This window comes from Heterodontus francisci, chromosome 1 (assembly GCF_036365525.1).
Source record: "Heterodontus francisci isolate sHetFra1 chromosome 1, sHetFra1.hap1, whole genome shotgun sequence".
Classification (NCBI taxonomy): domain Eukaryota; kingdom Metazoa; phylum Chordata; class Chondrichthyes; order Heterodontiformes; family Heterodontidae; genus Heterodontus; species Heterodontus francisci.
The window spans coordinates 12,122,005-12,141,917 of record NC_090371.1 but is presented as its reverse complement, the minus strand read 5'-3'; positions in this window follow the sequence as shown (position 1 = coordinate 12,141,917).

The window sequence follows — 19,913 nt, the reverse complement described above, 5'->3', positions numbered from 1 at the left end:
AGGGGTCTAGATAGAGTAGACAGGAAGGATCTGTTTCCCCGACCAGAGAGGTCAATTACCAGGGGCGTAGATTTAAGGTGATTGGTAGAAGGATTAAAGGGGACATGAGGAAAAACTTTTTCAACCAGAGGGTGGTGGATGTCTGGAATTCGCTGCCTGGATCGGTGGTTTAAAAGGTACCTGGGCCTGCACCTGAAGTGCTGTAATCGGCAAGGCGATGGGCCAGGTGCTGGAAGGTGGGATTAGAATGGCGGTTAGATTTTTCAGCCGGTGCAGACATGATAAGCTGAAAGGCCTCTTTCTGTGCTGTAAATTTTCTGTAGTTCTCTCGCATTGGACCGTAATGTTGAGAACTGCCAGGGCCACCCCCTCTGGGCTATACACCACTGTACTGTCACTTCTGATAGGTCTGATTCCTGCTGGTGAGACAGAACATGCCCAGGGATGGTGATGGAGGAGTTTGGGACATTGTCTGAAAAGTATAATACTCGGAGTATGATACTGTCATGCTGTTTCTTGACTAGTTTGTAGGACAGCGTTCCCAACTTTGCCACCACTCCCCACAAGTTAGTGAGGAGGAGTTTGGCGAGTCATCTGGGCTGGGCGTGCCTTGTTGCTGCAATGTAACAAATTTTCTGTCCTGTTTTATTCTAACCTTTTTTTGGTAGTGGTGAAAGTGAGTGGGTTTCAAGCCACTCTGGTAAGCAGTCAAGAGTCAACCGCGTTGTTGTGTGTCTAGAGTCACATGTAAGCCCAGTCTGGGTAAGGATGGCAGGTTTCCTTCCCTAAAGGACATTAGTGAACCAGTTAGGAACATAAGAACATGGGAAATAGGAGCAGGAGTAGGCCATTCGGCCCATTAAGCCTGCTCTGCCATTCAAACAGATCATGGCTGATCATCTACCTACAGCACTTTTTCCCACTATTGCCTTGTTGTCTTTAGCATCCAGATATCTATCAATTTTCTGTCTTGAACATGCTCAATGATTGAGCTTCCACAGCCCTCTGACGTAGAGGATTCCAAAGGTTCACCATCTTCTGACTGAAGAAAGTCCTCCTCATCTCAGTCTTAAATGGCCTGCCCCTTATTCTCAGACTCACCAGCCAGAGGAATATCCTAGCCACATTTACCCTGTCACACCTTGTAAGATTTTGTAAGTTTCAATGAGATCACCTCTCATTCTTCAAAACTCTAGAGAATACAGGCCCAGTTTCCTCAATCTCTCCTCATAAGACAATCCCATCATTCCAGGTATTAGTCTGATGAACCTCCTTTGCACTCCCTCTATGGCAAGTATATCCATCCTTCGATAAGGAGATAAAAACTGTACACAATACTCCAGGTGCAGCAAGACATCTTTACTCCTGTAATCAAATCCCCTTGCAATGAAGCATTTGCCTTCCTAATTACCTGCATACTAGCTTTTAGTGACTCATGAACAAGGACACCCAGGTCCCTTTAGACATCAACATTTCCCAACCTCTCACCATTTAAGAAACACTCCGTATTTCTGTTTTTTTCTACCAAAGTGGATCACTTCATACTATTCACATTATATTCCATCTGTCATGTTCTTGCCCATTCTCTTAGCCTGTCCAGATCCCGTTGAAGCCTCCTTGCATCCTCCTCATAACTTGCATTCTCACCTAGTTTTGCGTCATCAGCAAATTTGGAAATATTACAATTGGTCCCACATCCAAATCATTGATAGAGATTATGAGCAGCTGTGGCCCCAGCACTGATCCTTGCAGTACCCCACTAGTAACAGCCTGCCATCATGAGAATGGCCTGCATATTCCTACTCTCTGATTTCTGTCTGTTAACCAATTCTCTATCCATACCAGTATATTATCCCCAATCTCATGTGCTCTAATTTTGTTTACTAACCTCCTGTGTGGGACCTTATCAAAAGCCTTCTGAAAATCCAAATACACCATATCACTGGTTCTCCTTTGTCTATGCTACAAGTAACATCCACAAAAAACTCCAACAGGTTTGTCAAGCATGATTTCCCTTAATTAAATCCATGTTGGCTCAGCCCAATCATATCATTATTTTCTAAGTGTCCAGTTATCACATCCTAGTAGATTCTAACATTTTCCCTACAACTGACGTCAAACTGACAGGTCTGTAATTCCCTGTTTTCTCTCTCCCTCCTTTCTCAAATAGTGGGGTTACATTTGCTACTTTCTGGTCTACAGGAACCCTTCCAGAATCTATAGAATATTGAAAAATAACCTCCAATGCATCCACTATCTCTACAGCCACCTCCTTCAATACTCTGGGATGTAGCTCAGCTAGTCCAGGGGATTTATCAACTTTCAATCCAATTAATTTTTCGAGAACTACCTCTTTAGTGATACTAATTTCTTTTAGTTTCTCATTTTTACAAGTCCCTTGGTTCCTTTATGTTTCTCAGTAGCTTGCATTAATATTCTTTTTTCCCTTTCTTTATCAGTTTATTGGTCCTCCTTTGCTGGATTCTAAATTGCTCCCAATCCTCGGGCTTACTACTTTTTCTGCGCACCTTATAAGCCACTTCCTCTGACCTAATGCAATCTTTAATTTCTTTTATGACTTCTGATATGTCTTCCTTTTCCCTCAACCGAGGATTTCCCCCCACTTTGGTTGACAGGGCCCTCAACCGTGTCCAGCCCATTTCCCACACCTCTACCCTCACCCCTTCCCCTCCCTCCCAGAACAGCAACAGGATTCCCCTTGTCCTCACTTTTCACCCCATCAGCCTCCATATTGAAAGGATCAACCTCCACCATTTCCGCTACCTCCAGCGTGATGCCATTACTAAATGCATCTTCCCCTCCCTTCCCCTGTCAGCATTCCGAAGGGATCATTCCCTCCGTGACACCCTGGTCCACTCCTCCATTATCCCCACCACCTTGTCCCCGTCCCATAGCACCTTCCCATGCAATCGCAGGAGGTGTAATACCTGCCCATTTACCTCCTCTCTCCTCATGATCCAAGGCCCCAAACACTCCTTTCAGGTGAAGCCGCGATTTACTTGTACTTCTTTCAATTTAATATACTGTATTCACTGCTCACAATGTGGTCTCCTCTACATTGGGGAGACCAAACACAGACTGGGTGACTGCTTTGCGAATCACCTCCGCTCAGTCCGAAAGCATGACCCCGAGCTTCGGTTGCTGACCATTTCAACACTCCCCCCTGCTCTCATGTCCACAGCTCTGTCCTGGGATTGCTGCAGTGTTCCAGTGAACATCAACACAAACTCAAGGAACAGCATCTCATTTATCGATTAGGCACACTACAGGCTGCCGGACTGAATATTGAGTTCAATAATTTCAGAGCATGACGGGCCTCCCTTTTTATTTTTATTTTTCGTTATTTTTTCTTTTTAATTTTTATTTTTTATGTGTTTATTTTATTTTAGTTTGTTTAGTTTGTTTCTACTGTGCCTACCCACTGTTTTTTTCATTTTTATGCTTGGGGCCAGGCTGCTCATTTTGCCATCCATTAACACCCTATCTGTACTAATGCTTTGTCTTTCAGCACACCATTAACATACTGTTTGCCTTTGCTCCATGACCTTCTGGTCAGTTATTCCCTGTGACCTTGTCCTATCAACACCTACTCTTTTGTTATCTCTTGCCCCACCCCCACTTTACTTGATTAAAACCTTTTACATTTCTAATATCTGCCAGTTCTGATGAAGGGTCACTGAAACGTTAACTCTGCTTCTCCCTCCACAGATGCTGACAGACCTGCTGAGTATTTCCAGCATTTCTTGTTTGTGCTTTAATTTTCTTTTGTAGCCATGGTTGATTCGCCTTTCCTGTGACTTAGTGTCCTGTGACTGTGACTTTTGTGACTTAGAGGAATGTATATTTGTTGTAGACCATGTAATACTTCTTTAAATACTAGCCATTGCCTGTCTACTGTCAAATCTTTGAATGTATTTTCCCAATCCACCATAGCCAATTTTCCCCCATATCTTCACAGTTTCGTTTGTTCGGATGTAAGACCTTAGTTTCAGAATGAACTGTATCTCTTTCAAATTTAATGCAAAATTCTAACATATTCTGGTCACTATTTCCTAATGGCTCATTTACAGCAAGGTTATTAATTAGCCCTTTCTCATTACATAAAACTAAATCTAAAATAGCCTGATCCCTAGTTGGTTCCTCAACATACTACTCCAGAAATTCATCTCGTACACAATCCAGGAATTCATCCTCCACAACATTAGTGTTAATTAGATTTAACCAGACTATATGTAAATTGAAGTCACCCATTATTACTATATTGCCCATGGTACGTGCAGCTCTAATTTATGGAGTCATAGAGTCGTACAGCATAGAAACAGGCCCTTCGGCCCACCGCGTCCATGCCGACCATAACGCCTATCTGTACTAATCCCACCTGCCTGCATTATCCCTCTATGCCTTGCTCATTCAAGTAACTGTCCAGATGCCTCCTAAATATCGCTACTGTTCCTGCCTCCACCACCTCTTCAGGCAGCTCATTCCAGATACCCACTATTCTTTGAGTGAAAAATTTACCCCTTTGATCCCCTTTAAACCTCCTCTGTCTCACCTTAAATCTATGCCCTCTAGTTTTAGTTACCCTGACCATGGGAAACAGACTCTGGCTATCTACCCTATCTATGTCGCTCATAGTTTTATATAATTTTATATACCTCTATCATGTCCCCTCTCAGCCTCCTTCGCTCCAGGGAAAACAGACCCAGCCTATCCAATCTCTCTTTATAACTCAAGCCCTCCAAACCAGGCAACATCCTTGTGAATCTTTTCTGCACCCTCTCTAGCTTAATCACATCTTTCCTGTAGTGCGGTGACCAGAACTGTACACAGTACTCCAAATGTGGCCTAACCAACGTTATGTACAACTGTAACATGACGTCCCAACTCTTGTACTCAATGCCTCGGCCAAGCATGCCATACTTAATTTATACCATGCCCAACATTACCACTACAGTTTGGTGGCCTATAAACAACTCCCACCAATGTTTGCTGTCCCTTGCTCTTTCTTAGCTCCACCCAAACTGATTCTACATTTTAAACCTTCAATCTGTTACTAATGTACTGATCTCGACCCTTATTAACAGTGCTACCCCACCTCCTTTTCCCCTCCACTGATCCTTCCTAAATGACAGGAATCAAGTTCTCAGTCCTGGTCACCCTATAACCATGTCTGCATAATGGCAATTAAATCATACTCATTTACTTCTATTTGTGCCTTTGAATCATCTACCTTGTTGCAAATGCTGCGTGCATTCAGATAGAGTAGGTTTTTAAGACAATTCCACTGCTTCATGGTTTTTAGCTCCAGGTCTACATTACAATTGTATTCAGATTTTCCACAGTGGGATTTGAGCTCACATTCTCTGGATTATTAGTCCAGTAACAAAGCCACTGTGCTGCCATTAAAATCTGCAATGCCACGTCTGCTAGAGCTCGCATCCAGTGTAAATACGGAGCCTCCAATCTGCAGATCCTCAGGCCCTTCAATTGTAAGGTGACAGCCCCAAACCCTCCAGCCAAGGATCTTGTCCTCCTCTCGGTCTACCACCACCATCAGCCACTGACTGCCCTGTCCCGCTTCACTCTACAACTCCACAAGGAATCATCTCCGTCAGAGACAGAGTGAGTGACAAAGAGAATGACAGAGTGGGTGACAGAGTGAATGACAATGCGTGATGGTGTAAGTGACAAAGTGGAACTATGGACATTAGAATCAAGCGAGAAAGGTTTAGTTAACCTGGAACATCTTGATACACACTGGTATCTAAAGGGACAAAGGATTATGGAGAGCAGATGCCTGTGGATTAATGCGACTCAAAACAGCATAAATTGGGTGAGATGGTCATCAACTGAGAAGAAGGAATAGATGGAGCAGAGAGAGAGAGCACACAGGGGGTATGTGGGCGGGGGAGGGGTGTGGGTGTGAGGGTGGAGAAGAGTGAGCTCAACCAGCAGTGAGACATAAAGACTTGCATTTATATAGCACTTTTCACGACCACCGGACAACTCAAAGTGCTTTGCAGCCAACAGAGTTTTTGATGTGTAGTCACTGTTGTAGGAAATGCCAGTATGCACACAACAAACTCCACAAACAGCAATGTGATAATGAATCTGTTTCTTCATGATGTTTATGAGGTATAAATATTGACCAGGACACTGGCGATAACTCCCCTGCTCTTCTTCAAAATGGTGCCATGGCATCTTTCACCTCCACCAAGCATGAAGATGGGGGCCTCAATTTAACGTCTCATCCAAAAGATATCACTGGAGCATCAGTCCAGATTTAACATAGAACATAGAACAGTACAGCACAGTACAGGCCCTTCGGCCCAATGATGTTGTGCCGACCCTTTAACCTACTCTAAGATCAAATTTGTGTGCTCATTCTCTGGATTGGGTTCTGAACCGAAAACCTTTGGCTTCAGAGGCAAAGGTTAAGTATCTATTGTAATTTTGCTGTTCACAGTAAGTATATGTTTATTCAATCTTCAATAAATGAGCAAAACATTTGACCCTGGGTCTCTAACTCATCCAGGGGCCTTTCCTCACAGGACTGCAGCCTTTGTCTATATTATTACAAAAAATCACATTCTAACATGGCAAGGGACTGGGAGCTGTGGAGGAGTAAAGGGATTCAGGGGTTCATGTGCACAAACACAGGTGCAAAAAGTAATCACAACAATGTTTGGCTTTATCACAAGGGGGCTGGAATACAAAGGGGTGGAAGTTACATTCCGGTTGTATAAAGCTCTGGTTAGAGCACACAAGGAATACTGTTCTAGGCACTGTACAGTGTGCTGTGTAGATACACCAGGGCTATAGGTGTTTAATCAATGCACCAGAAACAGAGTTGACTGTATCGGTACCATTTCCTGCTCTCACCCCGAACTGGAAAACTTCATCAACTTTGCTTCTAGTTTCCACCCTTCTCTCACCTTCACATGGTCTATTTCCAACACTTCCCTTCCTTCCTCGACTTCTCTGTCTCCATCTCTGGGGATAGGCTGTCCACTAGTATTTACTATAAGCCCACTGACTTCCACAGCTACCTCGACTGCACTACTTCACACCCTGCCTCCTGTAAGGACCTCAATCCAATTTCCCAGTTTCTCCATCTCCGTCACATCTGTTCTGATGATGCAATCTTCCATGACAACACTTCTGATACATCTTCATCTCTCCTCAACCGAGGATTTCCCTCCAACATGATTGACAGGGCCCTCGACCGTGTCTGACCCATTTCCTGCACTTCTGCTCTTACCCCTTCCTTTCCCTCCCAGAACCGCGACAGCGTTCCCCTTGTCCTCACTTCCACCCCACCAACTTCCACATCCAAAGGATCATCCTCCACCATTTCCGCCACCTCCAGCATGATGCCACTACCAAACACATCTTCCCCTCCCTTCCCCTGTCAGCATTCTGTAGGAAATGTTCCCTCCGCGACACCCTGATCCCCTCCTCCATCACCCTTGAAACCGCGTCTCCTTTCCATGGCACCTTCCCATGCAATCACAGGAGATGTAAAAGCTGCCCTTTTACCTCCTCTCTCCTCACTATCCAAGGCCCCAAACACTCCTTCCAGGTGAAGCAACGATTTACTTGTACTTCTTTCAATTTAGTGTAGTGTATTCGCTGGTCACAATGTGGTCTCCTCTACATTGGGGAGACCAAATGCAGATTGGGTGAGTGCTTTTCAGAACCCTCTGCTCAGTTTGCAAGCAGGACCCCGAGCTTTTTAATTCACCACCCTGCTCTCACACCCACATTTCTGTTCTCTGCCTGCTGCAGTGCTCCAGTGAAGCTCAACGCAAGCTTGAGGAACAGTATCTCATCTTCCAATTAGGCACTCTATAGCCTTCTGGACTCAACATTGAGTTCAACAATTTCGGACCATGACTGCCATTTTGATTGTTTTTTACCATGTGCCGGTCTTAAACTTGTTTTTTATGTTTTTACTCTCGGACAGAGCAGTCAATTATTCTGCCATTAACACTCTCTCTACAGCTATTACTGCTCCTTTTGCCTTTTATTCCATGACATCTTTACCATCGAATCTGCCCTCCACCCTATCACAGACCTTCCCTTTAGTTCTTCTTCCTCCATTCCTTTTCACTTGCTCAGAGCCTATTCTAACCTTTGCCAGTTCTGATGAAAGGTTACAGACCTGAAATGTTAACTCTGTTTCTCTCTCCACAGATGCTGCCAGATCTGCTGAGTATTTCCAGCACTTTCTGATTTTATAACAAATAGATATTTGAGTATTACTGAAAATAGAGACATTTTGTCGAAGCTTTTTGTCTTGCACTCATCAGGACAATTTGCAAGAATACTAATATAAGGGAAACAACAAACATACTGTATGAGAAGAGAGTGCTGATTGGTTGGCAAGTGGACTCTGATTGGTAGAGGCATTGCCATGGAGAATGCACTAGTTTATGGTGCCTGGCAGTTAACTGTTAAACTTTGTTTGAAATTTAAATCAGGCAGCTTGGCTCTGATTGGACAAGGCACTGCCCTGAGGAATGAACCAGCGAATGGTGGTCACTTATTTTGTTTAGCTGAAACAGGCGCAATGTGTGTACATGTTCTTTCTGTCTGCAAAGAACAGGGCCCTGTGTATTAATGTATGTAGCTTCCAGAACGTGCAAATGCGTCACTGTGCAAGTCCGACTGACAATCTTAAATTGGTTGTCAGCGAAATTCCTCAGGGCAATACCTTGACCAGAGGGTTGTCTATCTTTGGAACTCTCTACCCCAGAGGGCTGTGGATGCTCAGTCAATGAGTATATGTAAGGCTGAGATCGATACAATTATGGGCACTAAGGGATATGGGGATTGTGCAGGAAAGTGGAATTGAGTCTTACTAAATGGTGAAGGAGGCTTAAATGACTCCATGGCCTACTGCTGCTCCTATTCCTTATTCCTGGGAGTGTTTGATGGGACAGTGTAGAGGGAGCTTGACTCTGTATCTAACCTGTGACACTCTCATAACTGGGAGTGTCAAAATGAGTGAAAGGTTATATCACAATCCTCAGTTTGATGAACTCATAAATCACCAAAAAGCAAATGGTTTTGAAAGTTTAAATGGAGGGAGACAGTGAGTACGGAGGAGAGACAAGACTGAGCTCTGGGCCCTGTGCCCAGGACAAGTCTTGCTCTTGTTTTGTGTATATTTGTTTTCCCCTCACTGTTTTGTAACACTTGGCTGCCATTGTTCACACCCTTGCTCCTGAACAAGCAAAGTGTCACTCGATCTCTGCTGGCCAATTAGCCGATGACAAGTATCTCATTGACAGGCAGCTCCTGAAACGATAACCCTTGACGAGTCTCTGTCATTGTATGTGCCTGTACATGAACATATTGTGTGAAATATGTGCCCCCCCCACCTTTTCCTATTGCCTCTGGGGTGGAGGAGGGGGGGTGCGGGTAAAGGGTAGGGCGGGGACAGAATCCAAATAATGTTGCCTTTTTCATGCCGTGTAATTCAACCCAGATGAGAACATTAAAACATAATGAATTCATTATATAGTTTTAGGAGATGCTTTAGCTACTCGTGGCAAATAATAATGAGATTATCTGCCTGTGTGAATCCATTCCAAGGTAGGCTGATTAAATCGAACAGTCTCAGAGGAAAAACATTTAACTCCTTTGACAACTGTTGGTAAAGAGATCCACAGGCTGCTGGTGTGTGAGGCAACTGGCATCACTATCACTGGGCTAGCAAAGGGTGAGTACCAACTTTACGCAATGAGCCTCTGAACGTGTGTGGGCATCAGGCCAGAAAGGGCAAAAGGAATTGCATTTACATAGCGCCTTTCACAGCCTCAGGACGTCCCAGATCATTTTACAGCCAACACAGTACTTTTGAAGTATAGTTGTGATGTGGAAAACATGACAGCCAATTTGCGCACAGCAAGCTCCCACAAACAGCAATATGATAATGACCACAAGAGCTGTTTTTTAGGATGCTGGTTGAGGGATAAATATTGGCCTGGACACTGGGGATAACTCCCCTGATCTTCTTCAAAATAGTGCCAGGGAGTCTTTTCCATCCACCAGAGAGGGCAGACAGGGCCTCAGTTTAACATCTTGTTTGAACGACAGCACCTCTGACAGTGTAACTCCCTCAGAACTGCACTGGAGTGTCAGCATTGATTATATGTCTTTGGAGTGGGACTCAAACCCACAACCTTCTCATCCAGTGGTGAGAGTACTATCCACTGAGCCGAGAATGAAGTCATCTTTAGATTTAGGCAATGCCAGCTCTTATTGTCTAGGCTCACAGAATCTATGCATTTGTGCAAAGTAAAGAGCCACTGCCTGAACGAGAGAAGGGGAGTCAGAAACTGTGCAATAATGCCAACCACAGCCCAAATCTGAAGTGCCAGGGGCTAGCACTGTGCTTGGCTCTGAACACAGAGCTCCTGCCTTGGATGTAGCTGGTGAACGCGGAGAAGGAGTCCCACAAGGTTCTATCCTTGGCCCTCCTCCTCTTTCTCTCCAATATGCTGCACCTCGGCGACGTCATCCGAAAGCACAGCGTCAGTTTTCACATGTACGCTGACAACACATATGGAGTGGCGCCACGGGAAATGGGCGAGGTCTTAAATGAATATTTTCGTCCGTATTTACCATGGAGAAGGTCATGGAAGCTAGTGAGTTCAAGGGAGGGAACACCGATATCCTGGAGCATATCAACATTACAAAGGCGGAGGTATTGGAGGTTTTGAAGCGCATTAAGGTGGATAAATCCCCAGGGCCTGACCAGGTGTATCCTAGGATGCTATGGGAAGCAAGGGAGGAGATCGCTGGGGCCCTGGCAGAGATTTTTGTATCGTTAGCCACGGGTGAGGTACCGGAAGATTGGAGGATGGCTAATGTGCCTTTATTTAAGAAGGGCAGCAGTGATAAGCCAGGGAACTACAGGCCGGTGAGCCTTACATCAGTGGTGGGAAAGTTATTGGAAGGGATTCTGAAAGACAGGATTTATATGCATCTGGAAAGGTATGGTCTGATTAGGGATAGTCAGCATGGCTTTGTGTGTGGGGAATCATGTCTCACAAATCTGATTGAGTTTTTTGAGGAGGTGACCAAGAGGATTGACGAGGGCAGGGCGATGGACGTTGTCTACATGGATTTTAGCAAGGCCTTTGACAAGGTCCCGTATGGTAGGCTGGTCCAGAAGGTTCGAACACTTGGGATCCAGGGTGAGTTGGCAAATTGGATACAAAATTAGCTTGGTGATAGAAGGCAGAGGGTGGCAGTGGAGGGTTGTTTTTCAGATTGGAGGCTGGTGACCAGTGGTGTGCCGCAGGGATCAGTGTTGGGCCCTCTGTTGTTTGTCATATATATTAATGACTTGGATGTGAATGTAGGGGACATGATTAGTAAGTTTGCAGATGACACCAAAATTGGTGGTATAGTGGACAGTGAAGAAGGTTGTCTAAGGTTACAACAGGATATAGATCAACTGGGAAAGTGGGCAAGGGAGTGGCAAATGGAATTTAACGCAGACAAATGTGAAGTGATGCATTTTGGGAAGTTACACCAGGGCAGGACATATACAGTGAATGGCAGAGCCCTGGGGAGTGTTGTTGAGCAGAGAGACCTTGGGGTGCAAGTACATAGTTCCCTGAAAGTGGCAACACAGGTAGACATGGTGGTGAAGAAGGCGTATGGCATGCTTGTCTTCATCAGCCGAGGCATTGAGTACAAGAGTTGGGACGTCATGTTACAGTTGTACATATCGTTGGTTAGGCCGCATTTGGAGTACTGTGTGCCGTTCTGGTCGCCGCACGACAGGAAAGATGTGATTAAGCTGGAGAGGGTGCAGTAAAGATTCACAAGGATGTTGCCTGGTTTGGAGGGTTTGAGTTATAAAGAGAGATTGGATAGGCTGGGTCTGTTTTCCCTGGAGCGAAGGAGGCTGAGAGGGGACATGATAGAGGTATATAAAATTATGAGAGGCATAGATAGGGTAGATAGCCAAAGTCTGTTTCCCATGGTAGGGGTGACTAAAACTGGAGGGCATAGATTTAAGGTGAGAGGGAAGAGGTTTAAAGGGGATCAAAGGGGTAAATTTTTCACACAAAGAATAGTGGGTATCTGGGATGAGCTGCCAGAGGAGGTGGTGGAGGTAGGAACAGTAGCGACATTTAAGAGGCATCTGGACAGGTACTTGAATGAGCAAGGCATAGAGGGATATGGAATTAATGCAGGAAGGTGGGATTAGTATAGAGAGGCATTATGGTCGGCACGGACGTGGTGGGCCGAAGGGCCTGTATCTATGCTGTACGACTCTATGACTCTAACACTCAGCTCTACCTCATCACCACGTCTCTCGATTCCTCCACTGTTGCCAAATTAACAGACTGCTTATCTGACATTGGTTTACTAGATTGATACCTGCAATGAGCAGGTTGTCTTATGAGGAAAGGTTGGACAGACTGGGTTTATTTTCACTGGAGATTAGAAGAGTGAGGGGAGACTTGATTGAAGTTTATAAGATCCTGAACGGTCTTGACAAGGTGAATGTGGAAAGGATGTTTCCTCTTGTGGATGAGTCCGGAACACGGGGATACTGTTTTAAAATTAGGCGCTGCCCTTTTAGGACAGAGATGAGGAGAAACTTTTTTTCTCTGAGGGTTGTGCGATTTTGGAATTCTCTGCCTCAGAAGGTGGTGGAGGCGGAGTTATTGAATATTTTTAAGGCGGAGGTAGATAGGTTATCAAAGGTTATCAGGGGTAAATGGGAGTGTGGAATTCGAGACACAAACAGATCAGCCATGATCTTATTAAATGGCAGAGCAGGCTCGACAGGCCGATTGGCCTACTTCTGTTCCTCATTCGTATGGTCGTATGGTTTGGTATCCAGTCCTGGACGAGCAGACGTTTCCTCCAATTAAATATTGGAAAGACTGAAGCCATTGTTTATGGTTCCCCCCTCCAAACCCTGTTCCCTAGCTACCGACTCCATCCCTATCCCTGCCAATAGTCTGAGATTAAGCCAGTCCGTTCACAACTTTGGTGTCACATTTGACCCCGAAATGAGCTTCCAATCTCATATTCATGCCATCACTAATACTTCCTATTTCCACTTCCATAACATCCCGATGTCATCCCTAGCTCAACTCATCAGCTGCTGAAACCTTCATTCATGCCTTCGTTGCCTCTAGACTTGATTGCAACGCACTCCTGGCTGGTCTCCCACATTCTACTCTCTGTAAACTTGTGGTCATCCAAAACTCTGCTGCCTGTGTCTTATCTCAAACCAAGTCCCGTTACCCTACCACCCCTGTGCTCGTTGATCAAATTGGCTCCTGGTCAAGCAATGTCTCGTTTGAAAATTCTCATCCTTGTTTTCAAATCCCTCAATGGTCTTGACCCTCCCTATCTCTGTACTCTCCTCCAGCCCCACAACCCTCCAAGATATCTGCTGTCCTCTAATTCAAGCCTCTTGTGCATCCTGGATTTTAATTGCTCCACCATTGGCGGCTGTGCCTTCAGTTGCCTAGTACCCAAACTCTGGAATTTCCTCCCTGCATCTCTCTGCCTCTCCACCTCACTTTCCTCCTTTAAGACACCCCTTAAAACCTACCTCTTTGACCAAGCTTTTGGTTATCTTACCTAATATTACCTTTTGTGACTTGGTGTCATACTTTGTTTAATAATGCTCCTGTGAAGTGACTTGGGATGTTTTATTACATTAAAGGTGCTATATAAATACAACTTGTTTTTGTTGTTGAAGGATATTCGAGACCAGGGAGCAAAGCACCTAGACTGGTTTGGAACCCCTCAGAGTGACTGGTTAGAAAGCATCACAGAGATGGTCCTCTTAGTTTGGAGAACGTTCAAGGTTTTGGGAGAGGTCAGCATGAAGGTTAAACTGTGTAGTTTTATGATTCATACTCACTTTCCAGGATCTCACACAAAACCAGAGAGGTTTACAGCACAAAAAGAGGCCATTTGGCCCATCCTGTCTGTGCCAATTCTTTGCCAGAGCAACTCCAAACTAACCCCACTCTCTCCCCATAGCTCTATATCATTCAACACAAATCCCATTTCCCCGCTCTCCCCATAGCCCAGTATCAATCCAAAACCAATTCCACTACCCCACTCTCTCCACATAGCCCTGTATCAATCCCAAACTAATCCCACTGACCCACTCTCTCCCCATAGCCCTGTATCAATCCCAAACTAATCCCACTGACCCACTCTCTCCACATAGCCCTGAATCAATCCCAAGCTAATCCCACTGCCCCACTCTCTCCGCGTAGCCCTGTATCAATCCCAAACTAATCCCACTGACCCACTCTCTCCCCATAGCCCAGTTTCAATCCCAAACTAATCCCACTGCCCCACTCTCTCCACATAGCCCTGAATCAATCCCAAGCTAATCCCACTGTCCCGCTCTCTCCCCAGAGCCCTGAATCAATCCCAAACTAATCCCACTGCCCCGCTCTCTCCACATCACCCTGTATCAATCCCAAACTAATCCCACTGACCCACTCTCTCCTCATAGCCCAGTTTCAATCCCAAACTAATCCCACTGCCCCACTCTCTCCCCATAGCCCTGTATCAATCCCAAACTAATCCCACTGACCCACTCTCTCCCCATAGCCCAGTTTCAATCCCAAACTAATCCCAATGCCCCACTCTCTCCCTATAGCCCTGAATCAATCCCAAACTAATCCCACTGACCCACTCTCTCCCCATAGCCCTGTATCAATCCCAAACTAATCCCACTGACCCACTCTCTCCTCATAGCCCAGTTTCAATCCCAAACTAATCCCACTGACCCACTCTCTCCCCATAGCCCTGTATCAATCCCAAACTAATCCCACTGACCCACTGTCTCCTCATAGCCCAGTTTCAATCCCAAACTAATCCCACTGCCCCACTCTCTCCACATAGCCCTGAATCAATCCCAAGCTAATCCCACTGTCCCGCTCTCTCCCCAGAGCCCTGAATCAATCCCAAACTAATCCCACTGCCCCGCTCTCTCCACATCACCCTGTATCAATCCCAAACTAATCCCACTGACCCACTCTCTCCTCATAGCCCAGTTTCAATCCCAAACTAATCCCACTGACCCACTCTCTCCCCATAGCCCTGTATCAATCCCAAACTAATCCCACTGACCCACTCTCTCCCCATAGCCCAGTTTCAATCCCAAACTAATCCCAATGCCCCACTCTCTCCCTATAGCCCTGAATCAATCCCAAACTAATCCCACTGACCCACTCTCTCCCCATAGCCCTGTATCAATCCCAAACTAATCCCACTGACCCACTCTCTCCTCATAGCCCAGTTTCAATCCCAAACTAATCCCACTGACCCACTCTCTCCCCATAGCCCTGTATCAATCCCAAACTAATCCCACTGACCCACTGTCTCCTCATAGCCCAGTTTCAATCCCAAACTAATCCCACTGACCCACTCTCTCCTCATAGCCCAGTTTCAATCCCAAACTAATCCCACTGCCCCACTCTCTCCCCATAGCCCTGTATCAATCCCAAACTAATCCCACTGACCCACTCTCTCCCCATAGCCCAGTTTCAATCCCAAACTAATCCCAATGCCCCACTCTCTCCCTATAGCCCTGAATCAATCCCAAACTAATCCCACTGACCCACTCTCTCCCCATAGCCCTGTATCAATCCCAAACTAATCCCACTGACCCACTCTCTCCTCATAGCCCTGTATCAATCCCAAACTAATCCCACTGACCCACTCTCTCCTCATAGCCCAGTTTCAATCCCAAACTAATCCCACTGACCCACTCTCTCCCCATAGCCCTGTATCAATCCCAAACTAATCCCACTGACCCACTCTCTCCCCATAGCCCTGTATCAATCCCAAACTAATCCCACTGACCCACTCTCTCCTCATAGCCCTGTATCAATCCCAAACTAATCCCACTGACCCACTCTCTCCCCATAGCCCTGTATCAATCCCAAACTAATCCCACTGACCCACTCTCTCCCCATAGCCCTGTATCAATCCCAAACTAATCCCACTGACCCACTCTCTCCTCATAGCCCTGTATCAATCCCAAACTAATCCCACTGACCCACTCTCTCCCCATAGCCCTGTATCAATCCCAAACTAATCCCACTGACCCACTCTCTCCTCATAGCCCTGTATCAATCCCAAACTAATCCCACTGACCCACTCTCTCCTCATAGCCCAGTTTCAATCCCAAACTAATCCCACTGACCCACTCTCTCCTCATAGCCCAGTTTCAATCCCAAACTAATCCCACTACCCACTCTCTCCCCATAGCCCTGTATCAAGCGCAAACAAATTCCTCCCCTTTATATTCCAAACCTCTAGTTATAAAGACTAACATTCCAATAGCCTTTCTGGTTATTTTTTGCATCTGATTTCTACATTTTATTTATCTGTGGCTCCTTACCTTTCTTTGAACATTCGTAGTTCCTATCTTTTCACAATGTAAATAATACTCAGATCTATCTTTTTTTGGTCCAAAATGGATGACCTAATACATACTTGCTGTGAAATCTATCTGCTACTTGCTTAATCTAGCAATGTCTATGTGTAATTTTGTGCTGCCATCTACCCGACTAACTTTGTCCCCAATCTATGTGTCATCGAAATTGGTTTTACTGGTCAAAGTGTAGCAGGCGAAACACCTTAGTATGAAAGTGCCTGCTGTACAAGCAGAGATTGGGAAGTTAAGTAAAGGCATCTTGGTTACATTTCTTAATCTGTTCATAACAACAACAACAACAACTTGTATTTATATAGTGCCTTTAATGTATTAAAATGTCCCAATGCGCTTCATAGGAGCATTATCAAACAAAATTTGACACCCAGCCACATTCGGACCAAAAGCTTGGTCATAGAGGTTGGTTTTAAGGAGCGTCCTGGAGGAGGGAAGAGAGGTAGAGAGGTGCAGAAGTTTAGGGAGGAAATTCCGGAGTTTAGGGCCCGGGCAGCTGAAGGCATGATGGTGGAACGATCAAAATCGGGGATGCTCAAGAGGCCAGAATTGGAGGAGTGCAGAGACCTTGGAATGTTTGGGGCTGGAGGATATTCCAGAGCTAGGGAGTGGCAATGCCATGGAGGGATTTGAAAACAAGGATGAGAATTTAAACTCAAGGAGTTGCAGGACCATGTAGGTGATGGATGAAAGGGACAATGCGAGTTCGGACACAGGTAGTAGAGTTTCGGATGACCTCACATTTCGGAATGGCGAAAGAAATACAAGAAACGACGATTCTCCTTTAAAGCTTTGCCTTCAAGAAACTTGATCAGAAATACCATCAGAGCTACTTTATAATGAGGAACCTTATCCAGCAGCCAAGGGGCCAATCTCCGAAGGATTTTTCTATGTAAAATGCAAGCACTTAACACTTTGCCATTCAGCCCCTATCTGTCAAAGGTTTTTTTTTACAATAACCCGGAGAAACAGAAAACGCAAGCCAGCGGTTCAAATGTGAGGCGATTAAAATATAAATAGAGTCGTGCATAGATAAGGCCTTCTGCCTATTTAACATTCATTGAATCAAATAATCAGGCTTCATTATCTAGCTGGCAGAGACTGCAACTGCGTATGCTAATCCGAGTTTGCTGGGAGCTGCCAGCAGAACTCAATTGACGAAGGTATTATTTGTTTTCGGTGTAGTGGTGTTGGCTAAAGGGCATTTAAGACCCATTGCATGCAGTGCCTCACTTGAAATGCCATTTAGCCAAACTAGTTTCTGATAATTGGCCTATTTTGCGAGCGAAATCGCATTGCTTCCCAGCCTCGCTGAATTAAAGGCCTTATCAGTTTGGTTTTTTTTTGTCAGGGGAAAAATAATGTACAATTTATCAGGAGCTGGTGCTCTTTCTTTTTAAAATAAAGAAATATCCGAGGGAATAATTTGTTCCTAAAAGCTGGAAGGCAGGTCTTGTGTTTTCCGCACAATTTCTCATTAATCACTTTGGCCTCAAGCTGCATAATGAAGTTTATTTGGGCTCGTATTTAAATCATATATTAAAAAGTTTCTACTCTGCCTGCCCTACCAATAGGAATTATAAGGGACACCAGGTACAGGCAGGTTGGGATTGCAAGGGCAGAGGGGAAAGTGAAGTTGCCAACTCCGATTGGATGTATTCGTGGAGGTTTCATTCCATGACCTCCCGCCTTCTAACTGATGAAACAGCCTTTTTTTTTTACCCAATAGTTTTACAACTAATAAACTTTCATAAAATAACATTTTTCCCCAGGTTTTCTTGCTCACAGCAGGGTTCTGAAGATTAATCTTTAATTCCTGGAGATTACAGGGCAAAATCCTGAAGGGTTGGCAACATTATTGTGAAGGTCATGGGATGCCCGAGATTTGAATGCAGGCACAGCCAGTTAGAACTAGGTTTTTCCCCCAAAATATACTTTATTCATTAAATTTGTAACAATGCATCACAAAGCAATTCAAATTGGACATTTCATAAAGTGCAGTAAAGGTCAGTTTCTTTCAATATGGAACATGAGGTGCCTCACTACATTTGTCATTCCACGTTGTACTTACGATGTACATTTGCTTTATACACTAAAAAACATTCGCTGGGTTGAGCACTACCTAGAACTGTACTCCAGGGAGAATGCTGTTACTGAGACTGCCCTCAATGCAGCCCAGCCTCGACCAGTCATGGATGAGCTGGACATACAGCCAACCAAATCGGAACTCAGTGATGCCATTGATTCTCTAGCCAGCGGAAAAGCCCCTGGGAAGGACAGCATTACCCCTGAAATAATCAAGAGTGCCAAGCCTGCTATACTCTCAGCACTACATGAACTGCTTTGCCTGTGCTGGGACGAGGGAGCAGTGCCACAGGACATGCGCGATGCCAATATCATCACCCTCTATAAAAACAAAGGTGACCGCGGTGACTGCAACAACTACCGTGGAATCTCCCTGCTCAGCATAGTGGGGAAAGTCATTGCTCGAGTCACGCTGAACAGGCTCCAGAAGCTGGCCGAGCGCGTCTACCCTGAGGCACAGTGTGGCTTTCGTGCAGAGAGATCAACCATTGACATGCTGTTCTCCCTTCGTCAGATACAGGAGAAATGCCGTGAACAACAGATGCCCCTCTACATTGCTTTCATTGATCTCACCAAAGCCTTTGACCTCGTCAGCAGACGTGGTCTCTTCAGACTACTAGAAAAGATCGGATGTCCACCAAAGCTACTAAGTATCATCACCTCATTCCATGACAATATGAAAGGCACAATTCAACATGGTGGCTCCTCATCAGAGCCCTTTCCTATCCTGAGTGGCGTGAAACAGGGCTGTGTCTCACACCCACACTTTTTGGGATTTTCTTCTCCCTGCTGCTTTCACATGCGTTCAAGTCCTCTGAAGAAGGAATTTTCCTCCACACAAGATCAGGGGGCAGGTTGTTCAACCTTGCCCATCTAAGAGCGAAGTCCAAAGTACAGAAAGTCCTCATCAGGGAACTCCTCTTTGCTGACGATGCTGCTTTAACATCTCACAATGAAGAGTGCCTGCAGAGTTGCATCGACAGGTTTGCGGCTGCCTGCAATGAATTTGGCCTGACCATCAGCCTCAAGAAAACGAACATCATGGGGCAGGACGTCAGAAATGCTCCATCCATCAATATTGGTGACCACGCTCTGGAAGTGGTTCAAGAGTTCACCTACCTAGGCTCAACTATCACCAGTAACCTGTCTCTAGATGCAGAAATCAACAAGCGCATTGGTAAGGCTTCCACTGCTATGTCCAGACTGGCCAAGGGAGTGTGGGAAAATGGCACACTGACACGGAACACAAAAGTCCGAGTGTATCAGGCCTGTGTCCTCAGTACCTTGCTCTATGGCAGCGAGGCCTGGACAACGTATGCCAGCCAAGAGCGACGTCTCAATT